This window comes from Neophocaena asiaeorientalis, unplaced genomic scaffold (genome assembly GCF_003031525.2).
Source record: "Neophocaena asiaeorientalis asiaeorientalis breed wild unplaced genomic scaffold, Neophocaena_asiaeorientalis_V1.1 scaffold204, whole genome shotgun sequence".
Lineage (NCBI taxonomy): Eukaryota > Metazoa > Chordata > Mammalia > Artiodactyla > Phocoenidae > Neophocaena > Neophocaena asiaeorientalis.
In genome coordinates, this window is record NW_020173922.1 from 4,609,508 (window position 1) to 4,634,213 (window position 24,706).

The 24,706-nt window shown below is 39.9% G+C and overlaps 1 protein-coding gene across 2 annotated transcripts in view; it reads left to right on the forward strand.

Moving 5' to 3' along the window:
• UBE2D2 (ubiquitin conjugating enzyme E2 D2) overlaps positions 1-24,706 on the forward strand; it is a 59,902-nt gene that overhangs the window by 1,207 nt on the left and 33,989 nt on the right. The window lies entirely within an intron of this gene.

The following is a 24,706-nucleotide window of genomic DNA, read 5'->3' on the forward strand; positions in this document are numbered from 1 at the left end:
TGTCAAGGGTAGAGGTAGAAACCTGAAAATTGAAAACCACTGGAGAGAATTTCATAAAGTTTCCTTTTACATTCTCTTCGCAAAACGGATTTTAACGCTTAAATTAGGTGATATGTTCAGGGAGATCCTTTTAATGTAGGAGGTATTTTGCTACCTTTTTCCATTAGGAAGGATTTCTTTGCCCTTTAGGATGAAGGGTTATTTATTTGTAGTTGCCTCTACAGAGGTTTTTCTAATATTGCTTTGGAGTATGGGCTTAGCTTAAAGTTTAGGGTTTTTTCCCTTCCCTCTAATATTGTAACCTCCTATTACCTCTCACTATCTTTTTTTCCTTCTTCTTCTCAGAAGTGGGGAAGTGGCACTGGTGATTTTTGTTTGGTGTTTCACTTGGCTACTTGGAGAGGCTGTGTTAAACCTCTAGCCAGTAAGAAGTGGATCCTGGGATTATCCATCCTAAAGGATGGGATAGAGATGCAAGGGGAAGAGAACCAATTTTCACCTTGCCTTAAACTCAGTGAAAATGCAGGTTTGGTCAGTTTAAACACCTCAGCTCAGCAGCTTGTCTTCGTTTCATTCTTGATCAAAGACCTTTAATGTGGAATTAATCCCAGTGGTTACTGTAAATTAGGTTAGATCCTCACCAACTTCTTTTGACTTTGATTTCTATCAAATGAAAAAGGGCAGACTTTAGACAGAGTAAATCTACTAAAATGAAGCAGGTTATTTGTTAAAAGAAGCTTGAACTTTAAGCAAAGATCTCTTAACCATTTAAGGAGCAGGAGCACACTGAGGACAGGTCTTCCAAGTAAATAATACATATGCATTTTTAAGGAGTTATGAGATTTTAAAGACTAATTGAGAAGTTATCAATTTGAGATTATACGTGTGGAAGATTGTGGCCTTATTTTTAAAACCTGAAGAAGAGTGAGTATAATGTGTGATCACTTACAGATCAAGAAATGTAGCCTTTAATCTCTACTCTGATATGTATGTTATGGAGGTTTTTTCAGAAAAGGAAATAGCACTCAAAACATGCATTTTAATCTTCTATTATCCTTGCCTCCAATAATATGATTTCTTTTGAATACTACATGTTCTCTAGATTTTCTCTAAAAGATGCCCTTATTAAAATTTTAATAAGGAAAATCAAGTGTACACAATGATAATTTGAACTTCTAAAACTCAGTATTAACCTTTTTTCACCTGGTTTATAACCTAGAGCCATCCTCAAAGTATGGCTCAACTTCTGAGACTGCCAGGGATTAGAAAAATAAAATTTATTTTTGGTGTACATACTAGTCATAGTCAATAAGATTGTAAAAACAAAATGGAGATTTTTTTCCCCTAACTTTTTGTATGACACCAATTTTAAATTGAATGCAGACTTGGATAAGACCAGTCCTATCTCACCCTCAGCCCTAGTAATGTATCTGCGATGGAATCCCCCAAAGACATACTTGGCTTACATAACTGATCTTGGTCTTGAACCTTCCCAGTTACTATTCTCTGAGAAAATAGTTCTGCTTAAATACCTCTCAACTTCAGATATCATGAACTACTGCATCTGGGTTCTAATAAAATTTTATTAAGAACAAATACTTTTGACATGTGGCATCTTTAGGAATTCAGTATCTTGTGTTTCATTGACAGAGGGAAATAATGTTCTGTGAATCTGACAGTCCTTTAAATGCCATGACTTTTTTGGAAAAAGCTTTTGGTGGACTTTATTTTGATATATACTTTAAGGTCAACTGACCTATGCTTTAACAGAGTTTACCAAAGAGGTTTCATTTTGAACATCCATTGTAGTTGTGTGCAGGGATTGGGACCCTTTGGGATTGTTCGTATCTACACCAAATGGCCCCAGCCTGCTACGTTTTGAGGTTTTCTGCTGACATTATCAGTCTTCAGCTTTGATTTTGATGCTTTGAGTGTCTGCCTCTAGCAGCACCACCCCCAGCCCTTTTCCAGTTGGCTGCGTCTCATCTGTTGTGGGCTGGGAAACCAGATCACTGAGCTTATTAAAATTATGTCTAAAATAAGATCCAGTAGGCTCTGAGTGAAGAGGGCTTCATGTGTTCTGTGAACTGTGTGGTCTGACTGATCAGAGACCTTTTTTTACTTGCTTCCTGTTTTTCTTCTTTACCTTTGTTATACAGATGCAGGAAGCTTTTTGTTGCTCTTAGCATGCCATGATATTGAAATACAAGGTTAATTTCTTTATTTTGAGGAAGGGTAAAAGGCTGAATATCATGATTCTTTGAAGAATTGAAGACAGACCAAAGTTAAGATACTAAAAAGCTCTTAACAATGATAGTGCCTTGTACATTTTAATGGTGTCGTGCTAGTTATAGTTAACATTTGGAATACATAGCTTTAATGCCAGGGCTATCACTTGATTTACTGTATTTCTATGATTAAAGGTCTTAAGGCCCCTGAAAAGCCCAGTCAGTCAATTTTCCAGTAAAGTAAAGATTTCAAACTCTGATGGCTAGGCAGGTGACCAAAGTGAGCAAAGAGAATTGGAGGGAGCTAGAAATTGCATGTGCTATTAGAAGAGGGCAGCTGCTATTCAGCCCCCTCCAAATGTTGCTATTGCCAGGATCTGTGCCCAAAGTTGCCAGATTTTTTTTTTTTTAAGGGAAGCCACAAATCCAGATTTTTGGCAGCCAATTCAAATTAAAAACAACAAAACCAAAAGACACCACCACACTTTTTTGTAGATTGGTAGGCACCAGTTTAGTATATGAATTAAAAATAATCAAAGATTGAGGTTCAGCAAGTAACCAGGAGTGTAAGGATTAAATCATTTAAACCATACTTTGTCTTTTTAAAAGTGTCAAAGTATTGTTTTATGTAAATGGGTACAATTAAGTATCAGTAGTTTTTTGTAAACTTCTAATTAACTTCTTTGGTGAAGTTTTATATGGTTATAGTCATAGGAAAAGCCAATTTAGTAGATGCATTGATCCCATGGTAGAAGTTTACATCTTAACTCTTAACTTCATTGTGATCCTGTTTCATGTTATGAATCATCTTTCTGTAGACTACATACTTTCAAAATGTCTAAGATTGCCAGTTACCAAAGGGTGATTTTTAAGGATATGGGAAAGGAGTTGTAACATTGTAACAGTACTAATTTTAAGATTATTTAAAAATACTGTACTAGAAGTGTGATATCATACATTGCATTAATCTTATCAGAGGTAAGGATCCAGTGAATTCCAGTCAAAATGATGAAACAAATTAGCAAATAGTCTTGAGTATTTGGAACTTCAGTATAATAAATGGTTGACAGAAGATGACTGTTTGAATTAGTTTTATCTTGGAAAGCAGACATCCTTTTAATTAATTAATTAATTTATTTGGCTGTGTTGGGTCTTCGTTGCTGCGCACAGGCTTTTCTCTAGTTGCGGCGAGTGGGGGCTACTCTTCGTTGTGGTGCGTGGGCTTCTCATTGTGGTGGCTTCTCTCGTTGCAGAGCACGGGCTCTAGGTGTGCGGGCTTCAATAGTTGTGGTACACGGGCTCAGTAGTTGTGGCTTGCGAGCTCTAGAGCACAGGCTCAGTAGTTGTGGTGCACGAGCTTAGTTGCTCCATGGCATGTGGGATCTTCCCGGACCAGGGCTCGAACCCGTGTCCCCTGCATTGGCAGGCGGATTCTCAACCACTGCGCCACCAGGGAAGCTCCAGACATACCTTCTTACTCCAAAAGATAAGCTTCTTGAAATCTCAGGGAAGATTTTTATTTTTTCCTTTAGAAAAGGATTCTTTGTTTCGCAAAGGTTCATTGAATTGAGAAACTTCATTTGGCTCTTCTGGGTTGCTATTTAAATGTAATTTAAACAGCCGTCATTAACTTAATAAACCTAGGGTTTTTTTTTTAAGTCTCCCAGTGTGTATTACTGTACTGCTGACTGACAAGGAGGAAGTTTTGACAAAGCCCAATTTTGGATATTTTAGTCCATAGAGAGAGGGCTGCTAAAATATCCTAGGCAGTTCCCAGGATAGGAATACCTGACTCATGCCTGATGCTGCCAGCAACCTCTGCAGCCTCATCCCAGAAATGAAGGAGCACACTTGTTTTTTCTGTAGAAATAAAATTTTGGTGGTTAGGTTCTCAGACTAACCTTCAAAATCATGTTAAACTATGACATAGGAAATAAAGTACCATTTGTTCTTTTGTCTGCACAGTCAAGTGAGATTTCAAGTAATAGAATCAGAAAACTTTAGCACTGCATCACCTCTCAGAGCTACTGTCTGAAAAGGCCATGTGACTTAGGGCTGGATAAAGAACCTGGGTTTTTTGACTGTGCCCAGTGTCTTTTCTGGCAGGCCCTATACTCGTAGGTAGTCGTTAGGTATGTAAATCCAGAGGATGCAAACTTTTTCTTTTGTTTGAACAATTGGATATTTAAACTATGCCCTGGAACCAGAATATTTTTTCCTCAACATCTCTTGTTATTGTTGGAGAGGTGTCTATGAATTCCCTTAAAACTATGTAGATTTTTTGGGGGGAGGGGGTGGGTTTCAATTCCAAAAAGCAGAAAAATAAGAAACTATGCAAATTTTTGATGTTCTGTCCTCCATATATCTTTCATCATAGTCAAATGGGTTTTTTAATCTCTCCAAAAGACTAAGAATCACTGTCCAGTCTCCTTAAACATTCTGTTTTAATCTCAGTAGGTGACCCAATTACCTATTCTGTAGAGGAAATAGAAATTTGTGTGAATTCTTTCAAATTTCCTTTGAGGCCTTTAAAAAGAAAAAGAAAAACCAAACACCACAGCTACCATCTTTAGAGTACTCACTCTGTATCAGAATGACTGAATCTTCTGAACAACCCTATGAAAATTCTGTTCTCCCCAGGTTAGAAGAAAAAATGGAGATTTGGAGAAATAAACAAACTTGCCTGTGATTATATGGCTATGATAGGAAAAGCCAGGATTCAGATGCATTCGATCTTGACTATGGAGCCAGCCATTGCTCCAAGTATACCTTAGTCATTGCTCTTCTTCCCTTTTGTCTCTGAAGAATCTATACTTTACCCACTGCAAGCTAACTTTTACTTTTCATCCTATTCTTTTTGCCAGGTCCTTGCTCTCTAGTAATTGTCCCTGCTCTCCTAGTTCTAATCTCTTCTCTGACTCTCCTAAGCATCCAAACTTGTCTAAGACTTTCCTCATCCTAAAAAAAAAACAAAAAAACTTTTAAACTCTCCTCTCCCCTAGAGCTGATTCCTTTCCTTCCTCCTCTTTATCCCTTCCATCTCTGGCATTTCAGTGCCAAAATTCTTGACAGAATAGTGTCTGTTCACTGTTCTGGGACTGTTCAGTAAGGTCACTGATGATTACTTAATTGCCAAATTCAATGGATACCTCAGTTTTGTAACACTTAATGTGATTATACTCACATTATTACTCATTTCCCTTAACTTTTGATAAACTTTCTCCTCCTTTCTCATATCTAGTGTTCTAATAACGTTAGTATTTCCTAACATTAGAACACTTTTCAAACTAATATTATTTATGGATACAAACAAAAGTTCATGAAATAATGCACACTTGGATTAAAATTGACAGCACAAATGGCTGTCAATTAGGTAAGCTAATTAACATAATCAATATATAATATACAAGCACAAAAATAGGTAAATTAACTTAAAAACAAAATATATTAAGATGAAACATTATTCATTGTCATTTTGCTATAAAGTAACAAACACCTAAAGAATAGAATTTTAAGAAAATGAAAGGGATCCTCATCAGGTGCTGCACTAAATGTGTTACTCTTGGGAATTCCCTGGCGGTCCAGTGGTTAGGACTCCACGCTTTACTGCTGAGGGCCTGGGTTTGATCCCTGGTTAGGGAACTAAGATCCCACAAGCCGTGTGGCATGGCCAAAAGAAAAAAATGATGTGTTACTCTGTATTGTTTTCATTATAGTATAATGTGAAAATTTGTTTCAGGCAGGTGCACTACAACAAAAGAAAGAATTAAAACTGCATGTTTTGCAATATTCATGCAATTAGGCCACTACCAACATTATTAATTGTCTCATGGGCAGACAGATCACCTAATTAAAAAATAAAAAGTATATGCTTTGCTCATGTTTATTTTTAAATAATCTGGTTTTTCGGGCTTAAGAATCAAAGGACTCTGCTTTTCATTTAAAACTTCCATGGGGCTTCCCTGGTGGCGCGGTGGTTGAGAGTCCGCCTGCCAATACAGGCGACACGGGTTCATGCCCCGTCCGGGAGGATCCCACATGCCACGGAGCAGCTGGGCCTGTGAGCCATGGCCACTGAGCCTGCGCGTCTGGAGCCTGTGCTCTGCAACGGGAGAGGCCACAACAGTGAGAGGCCCGCGTACCGCAAAACAAAACCAAACAAACCAAAAAAACCCTTCCATATTCTAGCTGTAAGTCCATGGAGAATGTAGAAATATTTAGTATTCAATAAGCTTTGATTAAATAACTTCTCAAATATATATTGAATTATGATAATAAACAGGATAGTTCACTGAAGTCAGGTAATACCCATGGTTAAATGCTGTTTATGCATCGGAACACAGATATAATTTGCTTTGTGGTGTGCAAGTTTCTTGAGGCAAATTATTGCTTTAAATTCGTGGAAATGTGTAGTATTTCTTAAAAACATATTAAAAGTGGATAAAATTTAGGACAAAAAGATTGCCATTTTTATTCCTATAATACATATTAGTGTCTCATGAGAAATATTAGTGTAATTGAAACAGTTCTAATTGATCTTTCTCAGAATTATTTTCCTTTAGTCTTTGTGCTTTTCCTTATGCCTTCTCAACCCACTCTCTCCTCCTGAATTCTTTCTTCATCCTTGGAGATCCAACAGACCGCTTCTCTGTGAAACATGCCCCAGTAATGCAGGCAGTAGGGTTCTGCTGTAGAACTGTTTCTTAGTGTGTAGACATGATTGATTATTACCCCCTCTAGACTGAGCTTTTCTGGGCAAAGTCCCTGTCTTACTTATTGTATTCCCAGTACCTGATGCATAGTAGGCATTCAGTTTTTGCCAGCAACATTTAATGAAAGTCAACAGCAAGTGGTATAGTGGAAAAAAATAGTAGGATTTTGGAGCAGCATGCCTACTGAGTCATGTTCTAACCCTGTGGCCTTAGGCAAGTTACTTCACTGATTTTTTTTTGGCCTCAGCTTCCTTGCCTATAGAATGAGGATAGTGTCACATACCCTGCAAGCCTGTGGGGGATGAGTAGAAAGAAAATATGGACCATGTAAAAGATAGTTTTTTGTGTTTTTTTTTAAACTTATTTAATTTATTTACTTTTGGCTGCGTTGGGTCTTCATTGCTGCATGCGGGCTTTCTCTGGTTGCAGTGAGCAGGGACTACTCTTCGTTGTGGTGCGCGGGCTTCCCATTGCAGTGGCTTGTTGCGGAGCACGGGCTCTAGGCGCATGGGCTTCAGTAGTTGTGGCACGCAGGCTCAGTAGTTGTGGCACGCGGGCTTAGTTGCTCTGCGGCATGTGGGATCTTCCTGGACCAGGGCTCGAACCTGTGTCCCCTGCATTGGCAAGCGGATTCTTAACCACTGTGCCACCAGGGAAACCCAAAAGATAGTTTTTAATATTAATTACCACTGGCTTAACTGCCCAGTAATGTTGACCCATGAAATTGGTAGAATCTTGAAATCTTAGGTGTCAGTGTTAAGTGTCTGTTTAGCATTTCACCTTCATTGGTACCCCAACCAAAAAAGAAAAGGGAAAAAAATATACCCTGATGTTGTAAAGTGATGTTTTCTAATATTTCTAAATGAAAAAAGGGACTGAGTTCCAAATTTTTCTTCAACAAAGTTCTAACTATTGTTATCTTAATACGTTTCCAATAAATGTGATACTTTTGTAAGCCTAGACGTGAAAACAGTTCTCTTAACATAATCTTGTAATAGAAGTATCTGCTGCTGTCCTTTGAGCATGTCCCCGCACCACTTGTAGAACATCAGTGCCTATATAAGTGATAGCACTCCTTTGCCAACTTCTTAAGGGCGTATGGCAGATAAAACATTTGAAATCAAAGCTGAATTTTACAGAAGCTGCGGTGATAACAGTTTAGAAATAGGTTTCTTAAAATAATAGTATGCTAATGGGAGTGAGTGATTTTCTTTAGATTAAATGTCCTCATTTATACCATCTGTATTAGTTTCATAGGGCTGCTGTAATAAATTACAAAAAACTGAGTGGCTTAAAACAACAGAAATCTATTCTCTCACAGTTTTGGAGGCCAAATGTCCAAAATCAGCATACCTTCAGGGCCACACTCCCTCTGGAAGCTCTGTGGGAGGATCCTTCCTTGCCTCTTCCAGCTTCTGGTGACTGTAAGCATTCCTTGGTTTGTGGCCGCATCACTTCAGTCTCTGCCTTCATCTTCACACTACCTTCTCTGTGTGTGGTCTTCTCTTTTATCTCTTATAAGGACACTTGATCTTATACTTAGGGCCCACCCATGTAATCCAAGATGATTTTATCTCAAGATCCTTAATTTAATTATGTTTACAAAGACCCTTTTTCCAAATAAGGTAACATTTATAGTTCCAAGGAATTAAGATGTGCCACATACCGTTTTAGGGACCATTCAATGCTGTATACCATCTAATCCCCAAATTCTAATAAAGTGACTGCTGTAATTACGGTTGGGCTTTTCTGATTTTGTTTTTATGTTTCTAAAATTTTGAAACAATCTCAAACCTACCAGGGAAGTTGCAAATACAATACCTGGAACATCTTTTTCTTTAACCATTTCAGAGTAAGGTGCCAACATGATGACTCATCAACCCCAAATACTTTAATGTGTATTTCTTACAAAATGGACATTCTGCTACATAATCGCAGTATAACCATCAAAATTAGGAAATTTCCATTGAGATACTACTGCTATCTAATCGTCAGACTCCATTTAAGTTTTGCCAGTTGTTCCAATAATGTCCTTTATAGGAAAGAATCCAGTCTGTAGTTACTTGTTGCATTTAGTTATCTATCTCTAGTTTTCTTTAATTCCTTAGTCTTTCCTTTGCTTCATGACCTCAACACTTTTTTTAAATTAAAGTATAGTTGCTTTATGACCTTGACACTTTTAAAGATTAGAGTCCAGTTATTTTGCAGAATGTCTCTCAGTTTGTGTTTTTCTGATATTTCCTTGTGATTAGATTTAGGTCATGCATCTTTGGCAGGAATGTCACAGAAGCAATGCTATGTCTGTCTCTACATCCTATCAAGTGGTACATGATTTTGGTTGGATTCTTTTCATTCCATCCTGTCAGGTGGTATACAATTTCAGTTTGACCCATTACTGAGAATTTTCACTTCCATCACTTGATTAAGGTGATATCTACCAGGTTTCATACTGTAAAGTTACTCTTTTTCCTTTTATAATGAGTAAATAATTTGTATGGAGATGCTTTGAATATATGTACTTCTTCTTTTTTTACTCTTTATCTATTGCTGCATAAGGAAATACCCTAAAACTTAGCTGCTTAGAACAATAAACATTTATTATCACATAGATTCTGAAGATTGGGAATCTAAGAATGGCTAAAAGCTGGGTGGTTCTGGCTCAGGGTCGTCTTCTTTTTTTTTTTTTTGCGGTACGCGTGGGCCTCTCACTGTTGTGACCTCTCCCGTCGCGGAGCACAGGCTCCGGACGCACAGGCCCAGCGGCCATGGCCCACGGGCCCAGCAGCTCCACGGCATGTGGGATCCTCCCAGACTGGGGCACGAACCCGCGTCCCCTGCACCGGCAGGCGGACTCCCAACCACTGTGACACCAGGGAAGCCCTCAGGGTCTTTTTTGAGGTTGCAGCCAAACTGTTGCCGAGGGTTATGCGGTACGCGTGGGCCTCTCACTGTTGTGACCTCTCCCGTCGCGGAGCACAGGCTCCGGACGCACAGGCCCAGCGGCCATGGCCCACGGGCCCAGCAGCTCCACGGCATGTGGGATCCTCCCGGACTGGGGCACGAACCCGCGTCCCCTGCACCGGCAGGCGGACTCCCAACCACTGTGACACCAGGGAAGCCCTCAGGGTCTTTTTTGAGGTTGCAGCCAAACTGTTGCCGAGGGTTGCAGTACTCTGAAGACTAGAGGATCTCCTTCCAAACTCACTCCGTGGTTGTTGGCAGATCTCAGTTCCTTGTGGGTTGCTGGACTTACAGACTCATTTCCTCCCCACGTGGGTTTCTCCGACTCAGAGCTGCCTGAGTGTGCTTAAGACAAAGCATCTGGGTTCCCTCAGAGTGATCTAAGAGAGATAGAGCATCCAAGTGAAAGCCTGTAGTATCTTTTATAACCTAATCTCAGAACCGACAGGCATACCATCACTTCTGCCATGTTCTGTTGGCCTCACAGATTACCCCTGGTACAGTGTGGCAGGGAAGACTGCACAAGGGTGTGAATACTAGGAGTTCAGGATCGTTGGGAGCCAACCTGGAGTCTGGGTGCCACACTGTTACTCAAAAATTTTAACTTACTCATTTTAAAGTTTATATTTGTATGGACTCATGATTTCCTATTTTATTCATGTGGGTTTTAATAATTTATTATTATTTACTTTAATCCTCAAATTGTCCCCAATTTGCTTTTTTCCCCATCATTTGAGCACTTCTTTAAGTTCTGGCACAAAAAGATGTTTCCTGCATTTTCTTCTACTTTCCTTGCTCTAGCTCATTTATCATCTATTTTTCCAAGGATCCCTTGGTCTTTTTAGTGGTGAATGGTATTTAGAAACCAAGATCTGGATGCTAGGTATGCTCATTGCTTTTGGAATCTCACTGTTTCCAGGCTTTCTCAGTGTAATCAGTGGATGTAGCTAGGGGAATATGTGTATGTATAGATTTACTTTTCTCTATATATATCAAAAACCATGAGTTCACACCAGTGCCTCTAATTCCAGTCCAGTACCATAGGGTTCACCCTGTATTTTTTCCTTTCAAAATTGGGATTCCTTTTCTTACAGTGAAAAACCTGGCTTCCGTTAATGTATTTACTCATTTGATCAATTCCCCTGTGTATAATCAACTTCCCATTGCTGTGGCCCACCTGCATAGATACGATTCTTTGTCCCCGTCTCTCCTAGGGGTGCCCTTCTTAACTCTGTCCTATCTTGGACATCCTGCACTGGTCATGCCCATTCCCCTGTGGATAGCCTCAGTATTTTTTTTTTTTTTTTTTTTTAGCCTCAGTATTTTAAAAAACAAATTAAAATATAGGACTTGTTTGACATAAATATTTAGATTAAAAACTGTTTAAAGTAATAATGCTAATTGTTACTTAAAACACATATGGAAAAATCAATCTAGTGATTGTGACCACATGCACTTTTCCCAGTTAGGGAATATGGCATTTTCTATAGCCCATTTTTGGAAAAAACTAAAACCATAATTTTAGTTTAGTGTTATTATTATGAGACAATTTTGATAATTATACTAGTAACCTGTATAAACTAGTCTCCATTCTTAGAAATAGTTGGAAAGAACCATAATTTAAAGTCCCGAAACTTAATCTTTTATTATGAAGTATTTTTATGTCTACAGAAAGTTTTAGATACTGATGTGACCAACACCTAGGTACTTACTATCCAGTTTAAGATTCAGACCTACCTAATTTAGCTTCAGTGTTAAAGTTTAGTCAGGAGCCGTGGCTTCTTTTGGTAATTTATGAGCTTGGGATCTTTGCATATATTTAGAAATATTCATGTTTTGATAAAGGTACATTGTTGTAAGTAATGGGGAATTACTTGTGAAACCTCCCCTACTTTACCTATTACATCAAGGCAATACTGTATCATCACTGAGTTACGTAGTAGGCTAGATTCCTGTCCATTGAAAGGTTATTTATACTTTAAGCATTGTGTTTCACTTTTGTTGACTAGAAGTAATAAAATCCACTTTGAAGTAATTGAGCTTACCAGGAGTATATCATACATGCTTGTGAGCTCTTTTTAAAATTGTGAATTGCCATGATATTTATATCCATTTCAAGGCTGACTTGAAATCATTGCCCACATGTTTAAAACACTGATTAAATTGGTTTAAAACAGAAATTTGAATTCCTTTCAAAGAGAAATAGTTATACCATTTATTTTTATCACTACAGGGCAAATCTCTAATGAGTAAAATTTTGTTTAAACTTACAGTGACAATCTCAAAACATGCTTATGCAATATTTTTTTTCAGTATATCTAAGTCTTATTTCAGTTCCTCTATTGTTGAACCTATAACTTGATATGAAAATTAAATTGTATGAGGTCACATGCACCATTAATACAAGGTTATAAGAAGATTGTTCAGACTTTGAAGAACAACTTGAAGGTAACAATGTATTGGCATTGGATCATGAACATGACTTGATCTAATCTGGGAGTGTGAGGTAGGACCACCAGTGTGGCACTCCTTTTACTTTTTAAAAATTTTATTTATTTATTTATTTTTGGCTGTGCTGGGTCTTCGTTTCTGTGTGTGGGCTTTCTCTAGTTGCGGCGAGCAGGGGCCGCTCTTCATCGCAGTGCGCGGGCCTCTCACTGTCGCGGCCTCTCTTGTTGCGGAGCATAAGCTCCAGACGCGCAGGCTCAGTAGTTGTGGCTCACGGGCCTAGTTGCTCCGCAGCATGTGGAATCCTCCCAGACGAGGGCTTGAACCCATGTCCCCCGCACTGGCAGGCAGATTCTCAACCACTGCACCACCAGGGAAGCCCTCCTTTTACTTTTATAGTCGGTACTTTCATTGTCTTCTGGCTTCCAGTATTGCTGTTAAGTCCCAAACTATTCTGATTGCTGATCCTATATATGTGACCACCTTCCTTTCTGGAAGCTTATAGATTTTCTTTGTCCCCAGTGTTGTGAAATTTCATGATGTTTGGTGGTGTAGGTCAGTTTTCACTTATTTTACTCAACATTCAGTTCGTCTTTTTGAGTCTTTTTTTAAAAAAATATTTATTTATTGGCTGCACCGGGTCTTAGTTGCAGCACGCAGGATCTTTCATTGCGGCACACGGGCTCTTTGTTGCAGCGTGCGGGCTTCTCTCTAGTAGTGGCATGCAGGCTCATTAGTTGTGGCACATGGGCTCTCTAGTTGTGGTGTGCCAGCTCCAGAGCGTGTCGGCTCTGTAGTTGTGGAATGTGGGCTCTCTAGTTGTGACGCACAGGCTCAGTAGTTGGCGGTGCACAGGCTTAGTTGCCCCTCGGCATGTGGGATCTTAGTTCCCTGACCAGGAATTGAACTGGCGTCCCCTGCATTGCAAGACCGATTCTTAACCACTGGACCACCAGGGAAGTCCCTGAGTCTATCTATATGGATTTGCTTATTCTGGACCTTTCATGTAAATAGAATCATACAATATGTGACCTTTTGTGTCTGGCTTCTTTTGTTTAGGCATAGAGTTTTCAAGGTTTAGCCAAGTTGTATGTATCAGTAGTTAATTTCTTTTTATGGCTGAATAATATTCCATTGTATGAATTTACCACACTTCCTTTTTCCATTCATCAGTTGATGGGCATTTGGGTTGTTTTCTTTTTTTTTTTTTTCTGGTACGTGGGCCTCTCACTGTTGTGGCCTCTCCTGTTGCGGAGCACAGGCTCTGGACACGCAGGCTCAGCGGCCATGGCTCACGGGCCCAGCCGCTCCGCAGCATGTGGAATCTTCCCAGACCGGGGCACGAACCTGTGTCCCCTGCATCAGCAGGCGGACTCTCAACCACTGCACCACCAGGGAAGCCCTGTTTTCATTTTTTAACTATTGATACTGCTATGAACACTTATTTTAAAATTTTTGTGTTAACGTATGTTTCCATTCCTCTTGGATATATACCTCAGAGTGGAATTGCTGGATCATATGGTAAATTTATTTTTAATTTTTTTGTTTCCTTCTAAGAATTTTATAGTTTTAACTCTTACATTTAGGTATTTGATCTGTTTTTTCCAATTTTATTTTATTTATTTATTTGTTTGCGGTACGCGGTCCTCTCACTGCTGTGGCCTCCCCCGCCGTGGAGCACAGGCTCCGGATGTGCAGGCACAGCGGCCATGGCCCACGGGCCCAGCCGCTCCGCGGCATGTGGGATCCTCCCGGATCGGGGCACAAACCCATGTCCCCTGCATCGGCAGGCAGACTCTCAACCACTGCGCCACCAGGGAAGCCCCAATTTTTAAATTGTTGTAAAATACATATAAGATTTACCATTTCCACCATTTTTAAATATACAGTTCATTAGTATTAAGTATATTTGTATTGTTGTACAACCGTTACTACTCCATCTCCAGAACTCTTTGTTTTTCAAAACTGAAAGTCTGTACCCATTAAACAGTGACTCCTGATTTCTCCCTAGCCTTTAAGCACCCACCATTGTACTTTATCTCTCTATGGTTTTGACTGGGTTCCTCATAGAAGTGGAATCATACAGTATTTCTCTTTTTGTGACTGATTTATTTCACTTAGCCCAGTGTCCTCAGGGTTCATCTATGTTGTCAGAGTTTCCTTCCTTTTTGAAGGCTATTTACTATTCCATTGTATGTATATACTGTATTTGCCTATCCATTCATCTGCTGTTGGACACTTGGGTTGTTTACACGTTTTAGCTATTCTGAATAATTCTGTAGTCAGCATGGGTGTATCTTTTCAAGACCCTGCTTTCAGTTATTTTGGGTATATACCTAGAACTGGAATTGCTGGATCATATGGTAATTATATTTATTTATTTATATATTATTTATTTATTTATTTATTGGCTGCGTTGGGTCTTTGTTGCTGCCTGTGGGCTTCTTCTCTCTAGTTGCAATGAGTGGGGGCTACTCTTCATTGCGGTGCGCGGGCTTCTCATTGCGGTGGCTTCTCTTGTTGCAGAGCACCAGCTCTAGGTGTGTGGGCTTCAGTAGTTTCAGCACGCGGGCTCAGTAGTTGTGGTACGTGGGCCCTAGAGCGCGCTGGCTTCAGTGGTTGTGGCTTGCGGGCTCTAGAGCGCAGCCTCAGTAGTTGTGGTGCATGGACTTCAGTGGTTGTGGCTCGCAGGCTCTAGAGCCGAGGCTCAGTAGTTGTGGTGCACGGGCTTAGTGCTCTGCAGCATGTGAGATCTTCCCGGACCAGGGATTGAACTCATGTTGCCTACATTGGCAGGCGGATTCTTAACTGCTGCACGACCAGGGAAGTCCCCAGTAGTTTTATATTTAGTTTTTGAGCAACTACCATATTGTTTTCCACAGTGGCTACACCATTTTACGTTCCCCCTCCCCCACCACCGTGATGCATAAGGGTTCCAACAACTTCACATCCTCACCAACATTTACTATTTTCTGTTTTTGTTTTGTTGGTTGGTTGGTTGTTTTTTTTTAATAGTAACCATCCTGATGGAATGAGATAGTGGCCTTTAATCCATTTTTAAGTTAGTTTTTGTATATAGTTTGAGGTAGGAGTCTAAGTTCATCTTTTTCATGTGAGTATCCTGTTGTCCTAGCACCATTTGTTGAAAAGACTGTTCTTTCCCACATTGAATTGTTTTGGCAGCTGTGTCAAAAACCAATTGGGGGCTTCCCTGGTGGCGCAGTGGTTGAGAGTCCGCCTGCCGATGCAGGGGACGCCGGTTCGTGCCCCGGTCCGGGAGGATCCCACATGCCACGGAGCGGCTGGGCCCGTGACCCATGGCCGCTGGGCCTGCGCGTCCGGAGCCTGTGCTCCGCGACGGGAGAGGCCGCAGCAGTGAGAGGCCCGCGTACCACAAAAAAAAAAAAAAAAAAACCAATTGGCCATAGATGTATGGGTTTATTTCTAGACTCTCAATTCTGTTCCACTGACCTATGTCTGTTCTTACGCCAGTACCGTACTGTCTTGAATACTGTCGCTTTGTGTTAAGTTTTGAAATCAGAAAGTGTGAATCCTCCAACTTTGTTCTTTCCCAGGATTGTTTTGGTTTTTTGGATCCCTTGCATTCCCATATGAATTTTAGGTTGTGCTTGTTGTTTCTTTTTTTAAGAAAAAGGCATTTGGAATTTTGATGGAGATTTCGTGGGATCTGTAGATAAATTTGGGGAGTGTCTGGACTAGTCTTGCTATATTTTCTTTTCTATCTTTTATCCACTTTTTGAAAGACTTTCTCATTCTCAGAATGTTTGCTTGCTTGTTTTAAGGATTCTGCTCTTGTTTCATGGAAGTAGTAGCATCTCTTAGCTTTAAGGATATCCATGATAGGTTTTCTTTTGTTTTGACTTTTTCTTCTTCCTTCATGGTCTTTGTTTTCTCCTGCTTCTTTTTTTCCTTCACATTATTTTGGTCTTTATCTTTCATGTTGAAGATGAATCATGTTGAAGATGGCCAGTATCCTTCATTGTCAGTTGTTTATCCTTATTTTAGAGTAAAACACTGATTAAAGGGTCTGAGCATGTGGGGGTGAGGTTTGGCAACTCTGGGACTTAATTTATGGTTTACTGGCAGGGCTGTTTCTCCAGATGAACCACTGGCGTCCGTGAATAGTATAGATCTTTATCTTGTGCTGGTCACTTTTTCTCGAGAAGAATCTTTTAATCTGCCTGGAAGGTATAGGCAAAGCTTCCAGTGTTCTCAGGGCCGTTTGGAACAAAGTGTATATGTAAACATTCGCTTAACCTTCCTGATTTCCATACATCATCCATGCCATTGACTGTGCTTATTGTCCCTCAGTCCTGAGAACTTATGTTGTATACATTTTAAATAACATGCATTTTCAATGAATACAAATATGCCAACAATATATTTTAAAATTTATTCCACCTATAATAGACATTTGTTTCCAAGTTTTTGCTACTACAGATACAAAAGCATCAATATCCCCATACAAATTTCTTGGTGCACATAGGTGAGAGTTTCTCTTAATAGTCAGTAGAATTGTTTGGTTATAGAGTCTGATGCTTTTTATTTTTGTAAGGTAATGCCAAATTGTATGACAAAATTTTTAGACACCCAACTGTAGGATATGCGAGTTTTTAATTAACTTTTTTTCTTAAAAATTTTTCATTGTTATAAATATAATACACTATATAAAAGTACACAAAACAGATGTCTAATAAACTTCAGTGAAATTTTCAAACATATCCAAACATTGAGTATTCTATAACATATCACCATGTGACCCATCACCCATCATTTTGTGTTTATTCTTGATTACCTCTTCCACACTTACTGGATTATTTTAAACCCAATCCCAAATGTCATATCATTTTATCTGTAAATAATTCAGAATGTATTACTGAGAGATAATGCAGTGGTTCTCATCGGGGGTGGTTTTGCCCACCAGGTGATGTTTGGCATTGTAAACACTGTTAATTGTCACAGCTGGGAGGCTACTGGCTGCTACTGGCATCTAATAGATAGAGGCCAGGGAGCTACTGAACATCCTACGATGCAAAGGACAGCCCCCCACAGCAAAGAATTATCCTGCCCCAAATGTCAGTCATTTCCCAGATTGAGAAACCCTGAGATAAGGAAGTCTGAGGTACTTTCAGTGGTTCTTCTGGAACACATGCTATTGTATTACACCAAAATTTATATTTCTAGGAATTGTAACTCTGAAAGAGCAAGCACTTGAAAAGTCATAAAATACAAAACCCCTGTGGATCTTACCATCTTTATGTAGCTGATAAAAGTATTGGACATTTACATATTTTTTATTTTTATTATTTTTTAAATTTTATTTTATTTATTTATTATTGGCTGTGTTGGGTCTTTGTAGCTGTGCGTGGGCTTCCTCTAGTTGTGGTGAGTGGGGGCTACTCTTCGTTGTGGTGCGTGGGCTTCTCATTGCGGTGTCCTCTCGTTGCGGAGCACGGGCTCTAGGCGTGTGGGCTTCAGTAGTTGTGGCACGTGAGCTCAGTAGTTGTGGCACGTGGGCTTCATTGCTCCACGGCGTGTGAGATCTTTCTGGACCAGGGCTTGAACCCATGTCCCCTGCATTGGCAGGCGGATTCTTAACCACTGCGCCACCAGAGAAGTCCCTACATATTTTTTAAATAGTTTGTGATTTTCTCCTAGATCAATATGTAACGTTTAAAAATGGCTGCTCTCTTTAAATTTAGCTAAGATGGGTAGCTGATTATTTACCTTATTATTGAGGTTTTAGGTAAATATTTATACCTGCTAAGATTAAATATTATTTGGTTTTATAAAGGACCTTGGGCAAGATACTGGGATGCCAAATCTGAAGGGATATGGATCACTTGAAATAAACTACTTTTATCATGACTTTACCCCTTAACAGTATTTTAAAATATTAAAAATATTTCTCTTGGGCCAGTAGCTTCCAGTAGCAGGGTAGGTTGGGGGGGAGGTTGTGTGTGTGTGTGTGTGTGTGTGTGTGTTTGTTTATTTTAGTATTTAGCAGAATTAGAAATTTGGTATTGTTTTGCTGAGAAACTGGTATGGTGATAATTGTTGGAAGGATCTATTATTGAGCCTATTATCTTTAGAGACTACATAGGGTATTTATCACTTAGCTTTGCTGTATAACAAATGACTCCAAAACTTAAAACAACGTGATTTATTATTTCTCAGGATTCTGGATTGACTTGGCGGTTTTGTTTCATGTGTTATCAGCCAGGGTTATCCCTGTGGCTGTGTTCAGCTGGCATCAGGGTTAGAAGATCCAAGAAGACCTCTCTCACGTGTCTGGGGCCTTGTTGCTGACTATTGGCTGGAATGTGCTCCACTGCCCCCTAAATGGCCTTTCCAGCAAGATAGCCTGGACCTCCTATGTGGTGGCTTAGAGCTATGAAAGAGCAGGAAGAAAAGCTGTCAAGCCTCTTAAACAGTAGACTTGTAACTGACATGGTGTCATATTTATTTAATTTTTTTTTGGTCAAGCAAGATCCAGGGCAGCTGGGATTCAAGGGGAAGGGAAGTAGACCATTTCTTGATAAGAGGAGTGGTATGTTCTTACAGGGAGAGGAGAAATTGTTGGCACCCATCTTTGGAGATTACTTACTGCAGGGGAAGTTGTAGTAAGTTTTGTCTTAGTACTAACATACTTCTTGGATAAGGTCACCTGTTAAAAATTTAATTCTGTAGTAGAATTTTGCTTCTTTGGGTTCATTAAAAACAGTTCTAAATGGTTGGGTAATATTAAGTTAACATTTTTTCCAAATGTTAATTCAAAGAAATTTTTTATGAAGATTCGTTTGGCCAGTCAACAGGAGGAGGGAAGAAGGGAAGAGTAGAGGGTAAGGGAAAGGCTTGTTGGATGTGAAATCTAAAAATGTGATTGTTTTGAGGAGAAGTATAACCATTTACTTGGGTCCTTGCCTTTTCCTGTCAAAATAAACTTCGTAAGCTGCTTTGTTTATTTTTTTCTTTTTCCCCCCCAAATTTATTGAGATATAATTGACACATAACATTGTGTAAGTTTGTTACACAGTGTGGATTTGATACTTACATATTGCAGAATGATTACCACCATAGTGTTAGGTAGCACCTCCATCATGTCCCATAATTATTTAATTTTATTTTTTATTTATTTTTTGGCTGCACCAGGTCTTAGTTGCGGCATGTGGGATCTTCACTGAGGCACGCAGGATCTTTCATTGTGGTGTGTGGGCTTCTCTCTAGTTATGGCATGTGGGGTTGTTTTCTCTCTCTAGTGGCACACAGGGTCCAGAGAGTGTGTGCTCTGTAATTTGCAGCACGCAGGCTCACTAGTTGAGGCTCATGAGCTCAGTAGTTGTGGCAAGCCAGCTTAGTTGCCCCGCGGCACGTGGGATCTTAGTTCCTTGACCAGGGATCGAACCCGCATCCCCTGCATTGTAAGGCGGATTCTTTACCACTGGACCACCAGGGAAGTCCCTATGTCCCATTATTATTTCTTTTTTTGTGGTGGCAACATTTTAAGATCTCTCTTAGCAAGTTTCAAGTATATAATACAGTATTATTTATATTACCATGTTGTACATTAGATCCCCAGAACTTATTTATCTAATAACTGGAAGTTCGTACTCTTTGGCCAGCATCTCCCCGTTTCCACCATCTCCCCACCACCCACAAGTTGCTTTGTTTAGCTTAGTGCTGGAGACTAAGGAAAAGGAATTAAAAAGATAGGATGTAAGTGTTCTAAAAAGCCATATATGTCCTGGGCTTAAACTATTTCTTTCTTGTAGCATTAAAATATAATCATTAGGCTCTTTTGAGTTTTTACCTGGTATTCTTTAAGTTTTTCCTATAATATAAGACTTTAAAAGTCTAAAGACCACGGAGGTGGCTGCCTTCTTGGTTGCCTGTCTATTCTGGAAAGTGTTGGATAAAATTGAGTCATGGGAAGGAGTAATTTTATATTACCAGCCTTGTTCTTACCAAGACACTCACATAACTCATGATCTTGATAACTAACACACATGAGACCGACTAGGCTGGGGAGTTTTTTTTTTTTACTTGATTTATAATGTTTTCATACTTTTCTTATTACCATACCTACCAAAGAGCAGCTTCTTCCTGCCATCTCTTCTTTGTTAATCTTAAAAGTGCTCTCAGAATCCTCAAGTAGCACCACTGTAATGATATATGGGTTAAACATTCCCTGTAGGTTCATTGGTCAGGTCTGCCATATCAAAAACTGCTTACGAGAACTATGCTTTGTTCTTAATATCAGGAATATAAAATGTTTTTGAAACAGGTAACAGTACCAAACCTTTCTCCAGCCTAACTACGTACTTGAAATTTCTGTTTGGCCCTTCCCCAACCTTTGCTGCAGACAAAATGGAAATCCTTTTAGGCTGTGAACTTCATCATAGCAAGACAGAAACTGTTCATTTGTCTTATTGTCATGGTGCTGTAATATATTCCCCCAAGACAGTAGTAAATGTTTCTATTACTGTGGAAGATACTTGATTAAATGGCATCTCAAGTGATTTTAGTGTGGACAGAGAGCTCCTTTCTCGAGGCTTACATAAAATGTAACTTTGAAAAGACATTTCTTCAGATGTACCTATTCACACTTTTGTTAATACTGTCTTGTTTTGGAGGTTGGACTGTTACAGGGAGATGCAAAAATCTGTTGGTGTTTCAATAGTTGTTCTAAGATGTAATCCCAGGATTAAATACTGGTTCTGTGTGTGGGGTTTTTTTTTAAACTTGAAGTGTGTTTTCTATGCTTTGATCATCACATGAGACAGTTTTGCAAGTATGTAGCAAGTCTTCTAGCATAATAAAATTTAACAGCTTGCTTGACGATTGGTCACCTGTCTTACAGAGGTTGTCAGTCTATAGGAAGACTGATTTAACTGTGGGTAGATTCATCATCTTGAGCTCCTTAGGTTAGTGTTGGAGAACTTGTGAAACAGAAACTGACTATGCTTTGGAAGAGTGAAGAGTAAAGTCCGTGAGAAGTGTTATTTTTAAATTTCAAGGATTTAAAGTTCTAGGTGAATAGTTTTTATATATTTCAAAACATCAGAGTACCAGAACTTAACCATATGCTACTTACTAAAAATAGTGCATGTGAGTTATTTGGGAGGGTGGGAGCACATAGTTTTACAGGGTATAATGAGAAAAGGGATGTCTTTTTTACCTTTTTAAGGTCTTCATTGTCCTGCCACTTTAAGTAGCCTAGAAGCACACCAAGATAATGATATCACCGTTTGTTTATATCTCCATTTTCTCAAGCTTGGGACTATGGTACATGGTGATTAATGCTATAGAAGAGTTCTTTAGATTTCTAGTTTGGTATGTAGCTGTTAACTGAGGTGGAATTGGCTGGTGTAGATCCTGGTTATTCAAATGCCAAGAAGGGAGCTCTTTTCTTAGCATTCCAGTATTTTCTTCGGAGTTTAGTGAGCGCTGGAATCTTTTGGCTTAGATGCTCTACCATCTATTAGAACGTAGACTCTTCCCATCTACCTGGCTATGTGCCACACTTGTTTTGGAAACAGAGTATTGAAGAGCACGGACCACTGCTTCAGTAGCTAAAAGGAGAGGTAATTTCAGATCCTGACAGAGACCCTGTGTGGAGTCTAACCTGTCCCGACAACTTAGCTACCAGTGATCATCAGTTCCAGAAGCAAGAAACGGCTATTTGCCTGTTTTGCTTTTGGTACCATGTGTACCACGCTAATATTTTTGTCCCCTTACTTTCTACAGAAGTAGTCTTCTGGAAGAGTTGTGATTTTCCTATCTTAACTCTGTCATTTACTCAACCATCTTCTGCTTTGGCCTTGACTGCTAAAATTTTAAACTTGTTCCTTGTTAGGTATATGATCCTGTGGATGCAGTATCAGTATATTACTGCCTTTCCAAGTGCCTTACTTCATTGAATCTAAGACGCTATTAGTTGAAAGACGTACTACTAAGAAAGAAAAGGTATTGCCAGTTAAGCTGACGTACCATTGATTGTAGTATGCAGTTTGATTTCAAGTATATTAAAAAAAAATCTTACAATCAATGAAAGATGGTATTATCTTTCTCTACGTACTTAAAATTACTGTGTGTAATTGTAACAATCTGTTCTTCAACAGATATTTACTGGGGACTCACCCTGGACCAGGGACTGTGCTGGAGGTCAGGTCCCTATTTGTCATTGGGTTGAGAGACATTAAATAATCACACATATACTATAAACCATCCTGAGTTGCTAAGGCAACTTGCACTTTTCCATCGTAGTATTTAACAGGAAATGGGATGGAAATAGGGGAGAAGGGCTTCTAGGAGACCTGTCTCTAAGCACAACATTTACATGAAGACTAAAGGTGCATGGAGTTGGGGTGGGGCGTGCAGAGTATTCCAGGCAAACTGTTCCTAGAGTCTTGGACTAGTTAAATTAAAATTTTAACTTTTAGGGCTTCCTTGGTGGCGCAGTGGCTGGGGGTCCGCCTGCCGATGCGGGGGGCGTGGGTTCGTGCCCCGTTCCGGGGGGATCCCGCGTGCCGCGGAGCGCCTGGGCCCGTGAGCCATGGCCGCTGGGCCTGCGCGTCCGGAGCCTGTGCTCCGCGGCGGGGAGGCCACGGCGGTGAGGGGCCCGCGTACCGCAAAAAGAAAAAATTTAACTTTTAAAAATTAAAATTAAAAGCTAATTGATTAAGAAAAAAGTTTTGAAATGAGTAAATGGTAGTTCATGTAGGTAAAATGAGGTCTAGGAAAGGTTCTTGATCTTCAATAATGAACAAAGAATATTGTCTTTAATTATAACAGAACATTTCCACCTAAGTGGTTGCTGCTGAAGTGCTCAAAAAAACGAACTCCTTGTTCTCTGGTGTTATCCAGTCTCACTCAAAAACACCTATTCCATTCATGTTCAGTAATTAAATCTTAATATACTGTTTGTCACTATAGACTTTCTCTTTCCTGACACTATAGGTGATTAGGCTGGATTGGACTGGACTTCCCCTTGCAAGTTGTTTATGTGCTTTTGTTTGTCATCTCATTTGCAAGTGTTTGAGCACCAATTCTGCTTGATATGTACTGTGCTAGGCATGCTAGGCATTCATTCATCCACCCATTTAGACATTTGAGTGTCTCTTGTGTTCCAATCTAGGAAATGCAGTAAAGAATATGATATACCTTGTCTCTAACTGAAGGGATTTAGAATTAAGCATTCAAGGGGCTTCCTTGGTGGCGCAGTGGTTGAGAGTCCGAATGCTGATGCAGGGGATGCGGGTTCGTGCCCGGTCCGGGAGGATCCCGCGTGCCGCAGAGCGGCTGGGCCCGTGAGCCATGGCCGCTGAGCCTGCGCGTCCGGAGCCTGTGCTCCGCTATGAGAGAGGCCACAACAGTTAGAGGCCCGCGTACAGCAAAAAAAAAAAAGAATTAAGCATTCAAGGGATAGATGCAAGGGTACACAGAAGTTTGGTAGTTGTGGATAAAATATTGATAAGATATTACTATACCATACCATATATGATACTATATTTGTATAGTATAGTTAATAAACAATAAGCTGCTTGGAGAAAGAAGGAAGTCCCTGGGGAATAAAAACGATTATTTTTCATCCTAAAAAAGCAGTGTGTGAACAGTAATCTTTTTTTTTTTAAAACATCTTTATTGGAGTATAATTGCTTTACAATGGTGTGTTAGCAGTAATCTTTTTAATTGGAAGTGTTTAGTGTCGATGTGTTTTAAAATCATAACTGTGGGGGCTTCCCTGGTGGCGCAGTGGTTGAGAGTACGCCTGCCGTTGCAGGGGACACGGGTTCGTGCCCCGGTCCGGGGAGATCCCACATGCCGCAGAGCGGCTGGGCCCGTGAGCCATGGCCGCTGAGCCTGCGTGTCCGGAGCCTGTGCTCCACAACGGGAGAGGCCACAACAGTGAGAGGCCCGCGTACCGTAAAAAAAAAAAAAGAAAGAAAAATCATAACTGTGCTATTGTGAAAATAGATAACAGTGAACTGGGGTCCAGCCTTTTTAAGACATTTTTTAAATAGATCTTTATTGGAGTATAATTGCTTCACAATACTGTGTTATTTTCTGTTGCACAACAAAGCGAATCAGCCATATGGATACACACGTCCCCATATCCCCTCCCTCTTGAGCCTCCCTTCCATCCTCCCTATCCCACCCCTCTAGATCATCTCAAAGCACCAAGCCGATCTCCCTGTGCCATGCCGCTGCTTCCCACCAGCCAACTATTTTATATTAGGTAGTATATATATGTCGATGCTACTTTCACTTCTCCCCAGCTTTGCCCTCCCACCCCATGTCATCAAGTTCATTCTCTATGCCTACCTCTTTATTCCT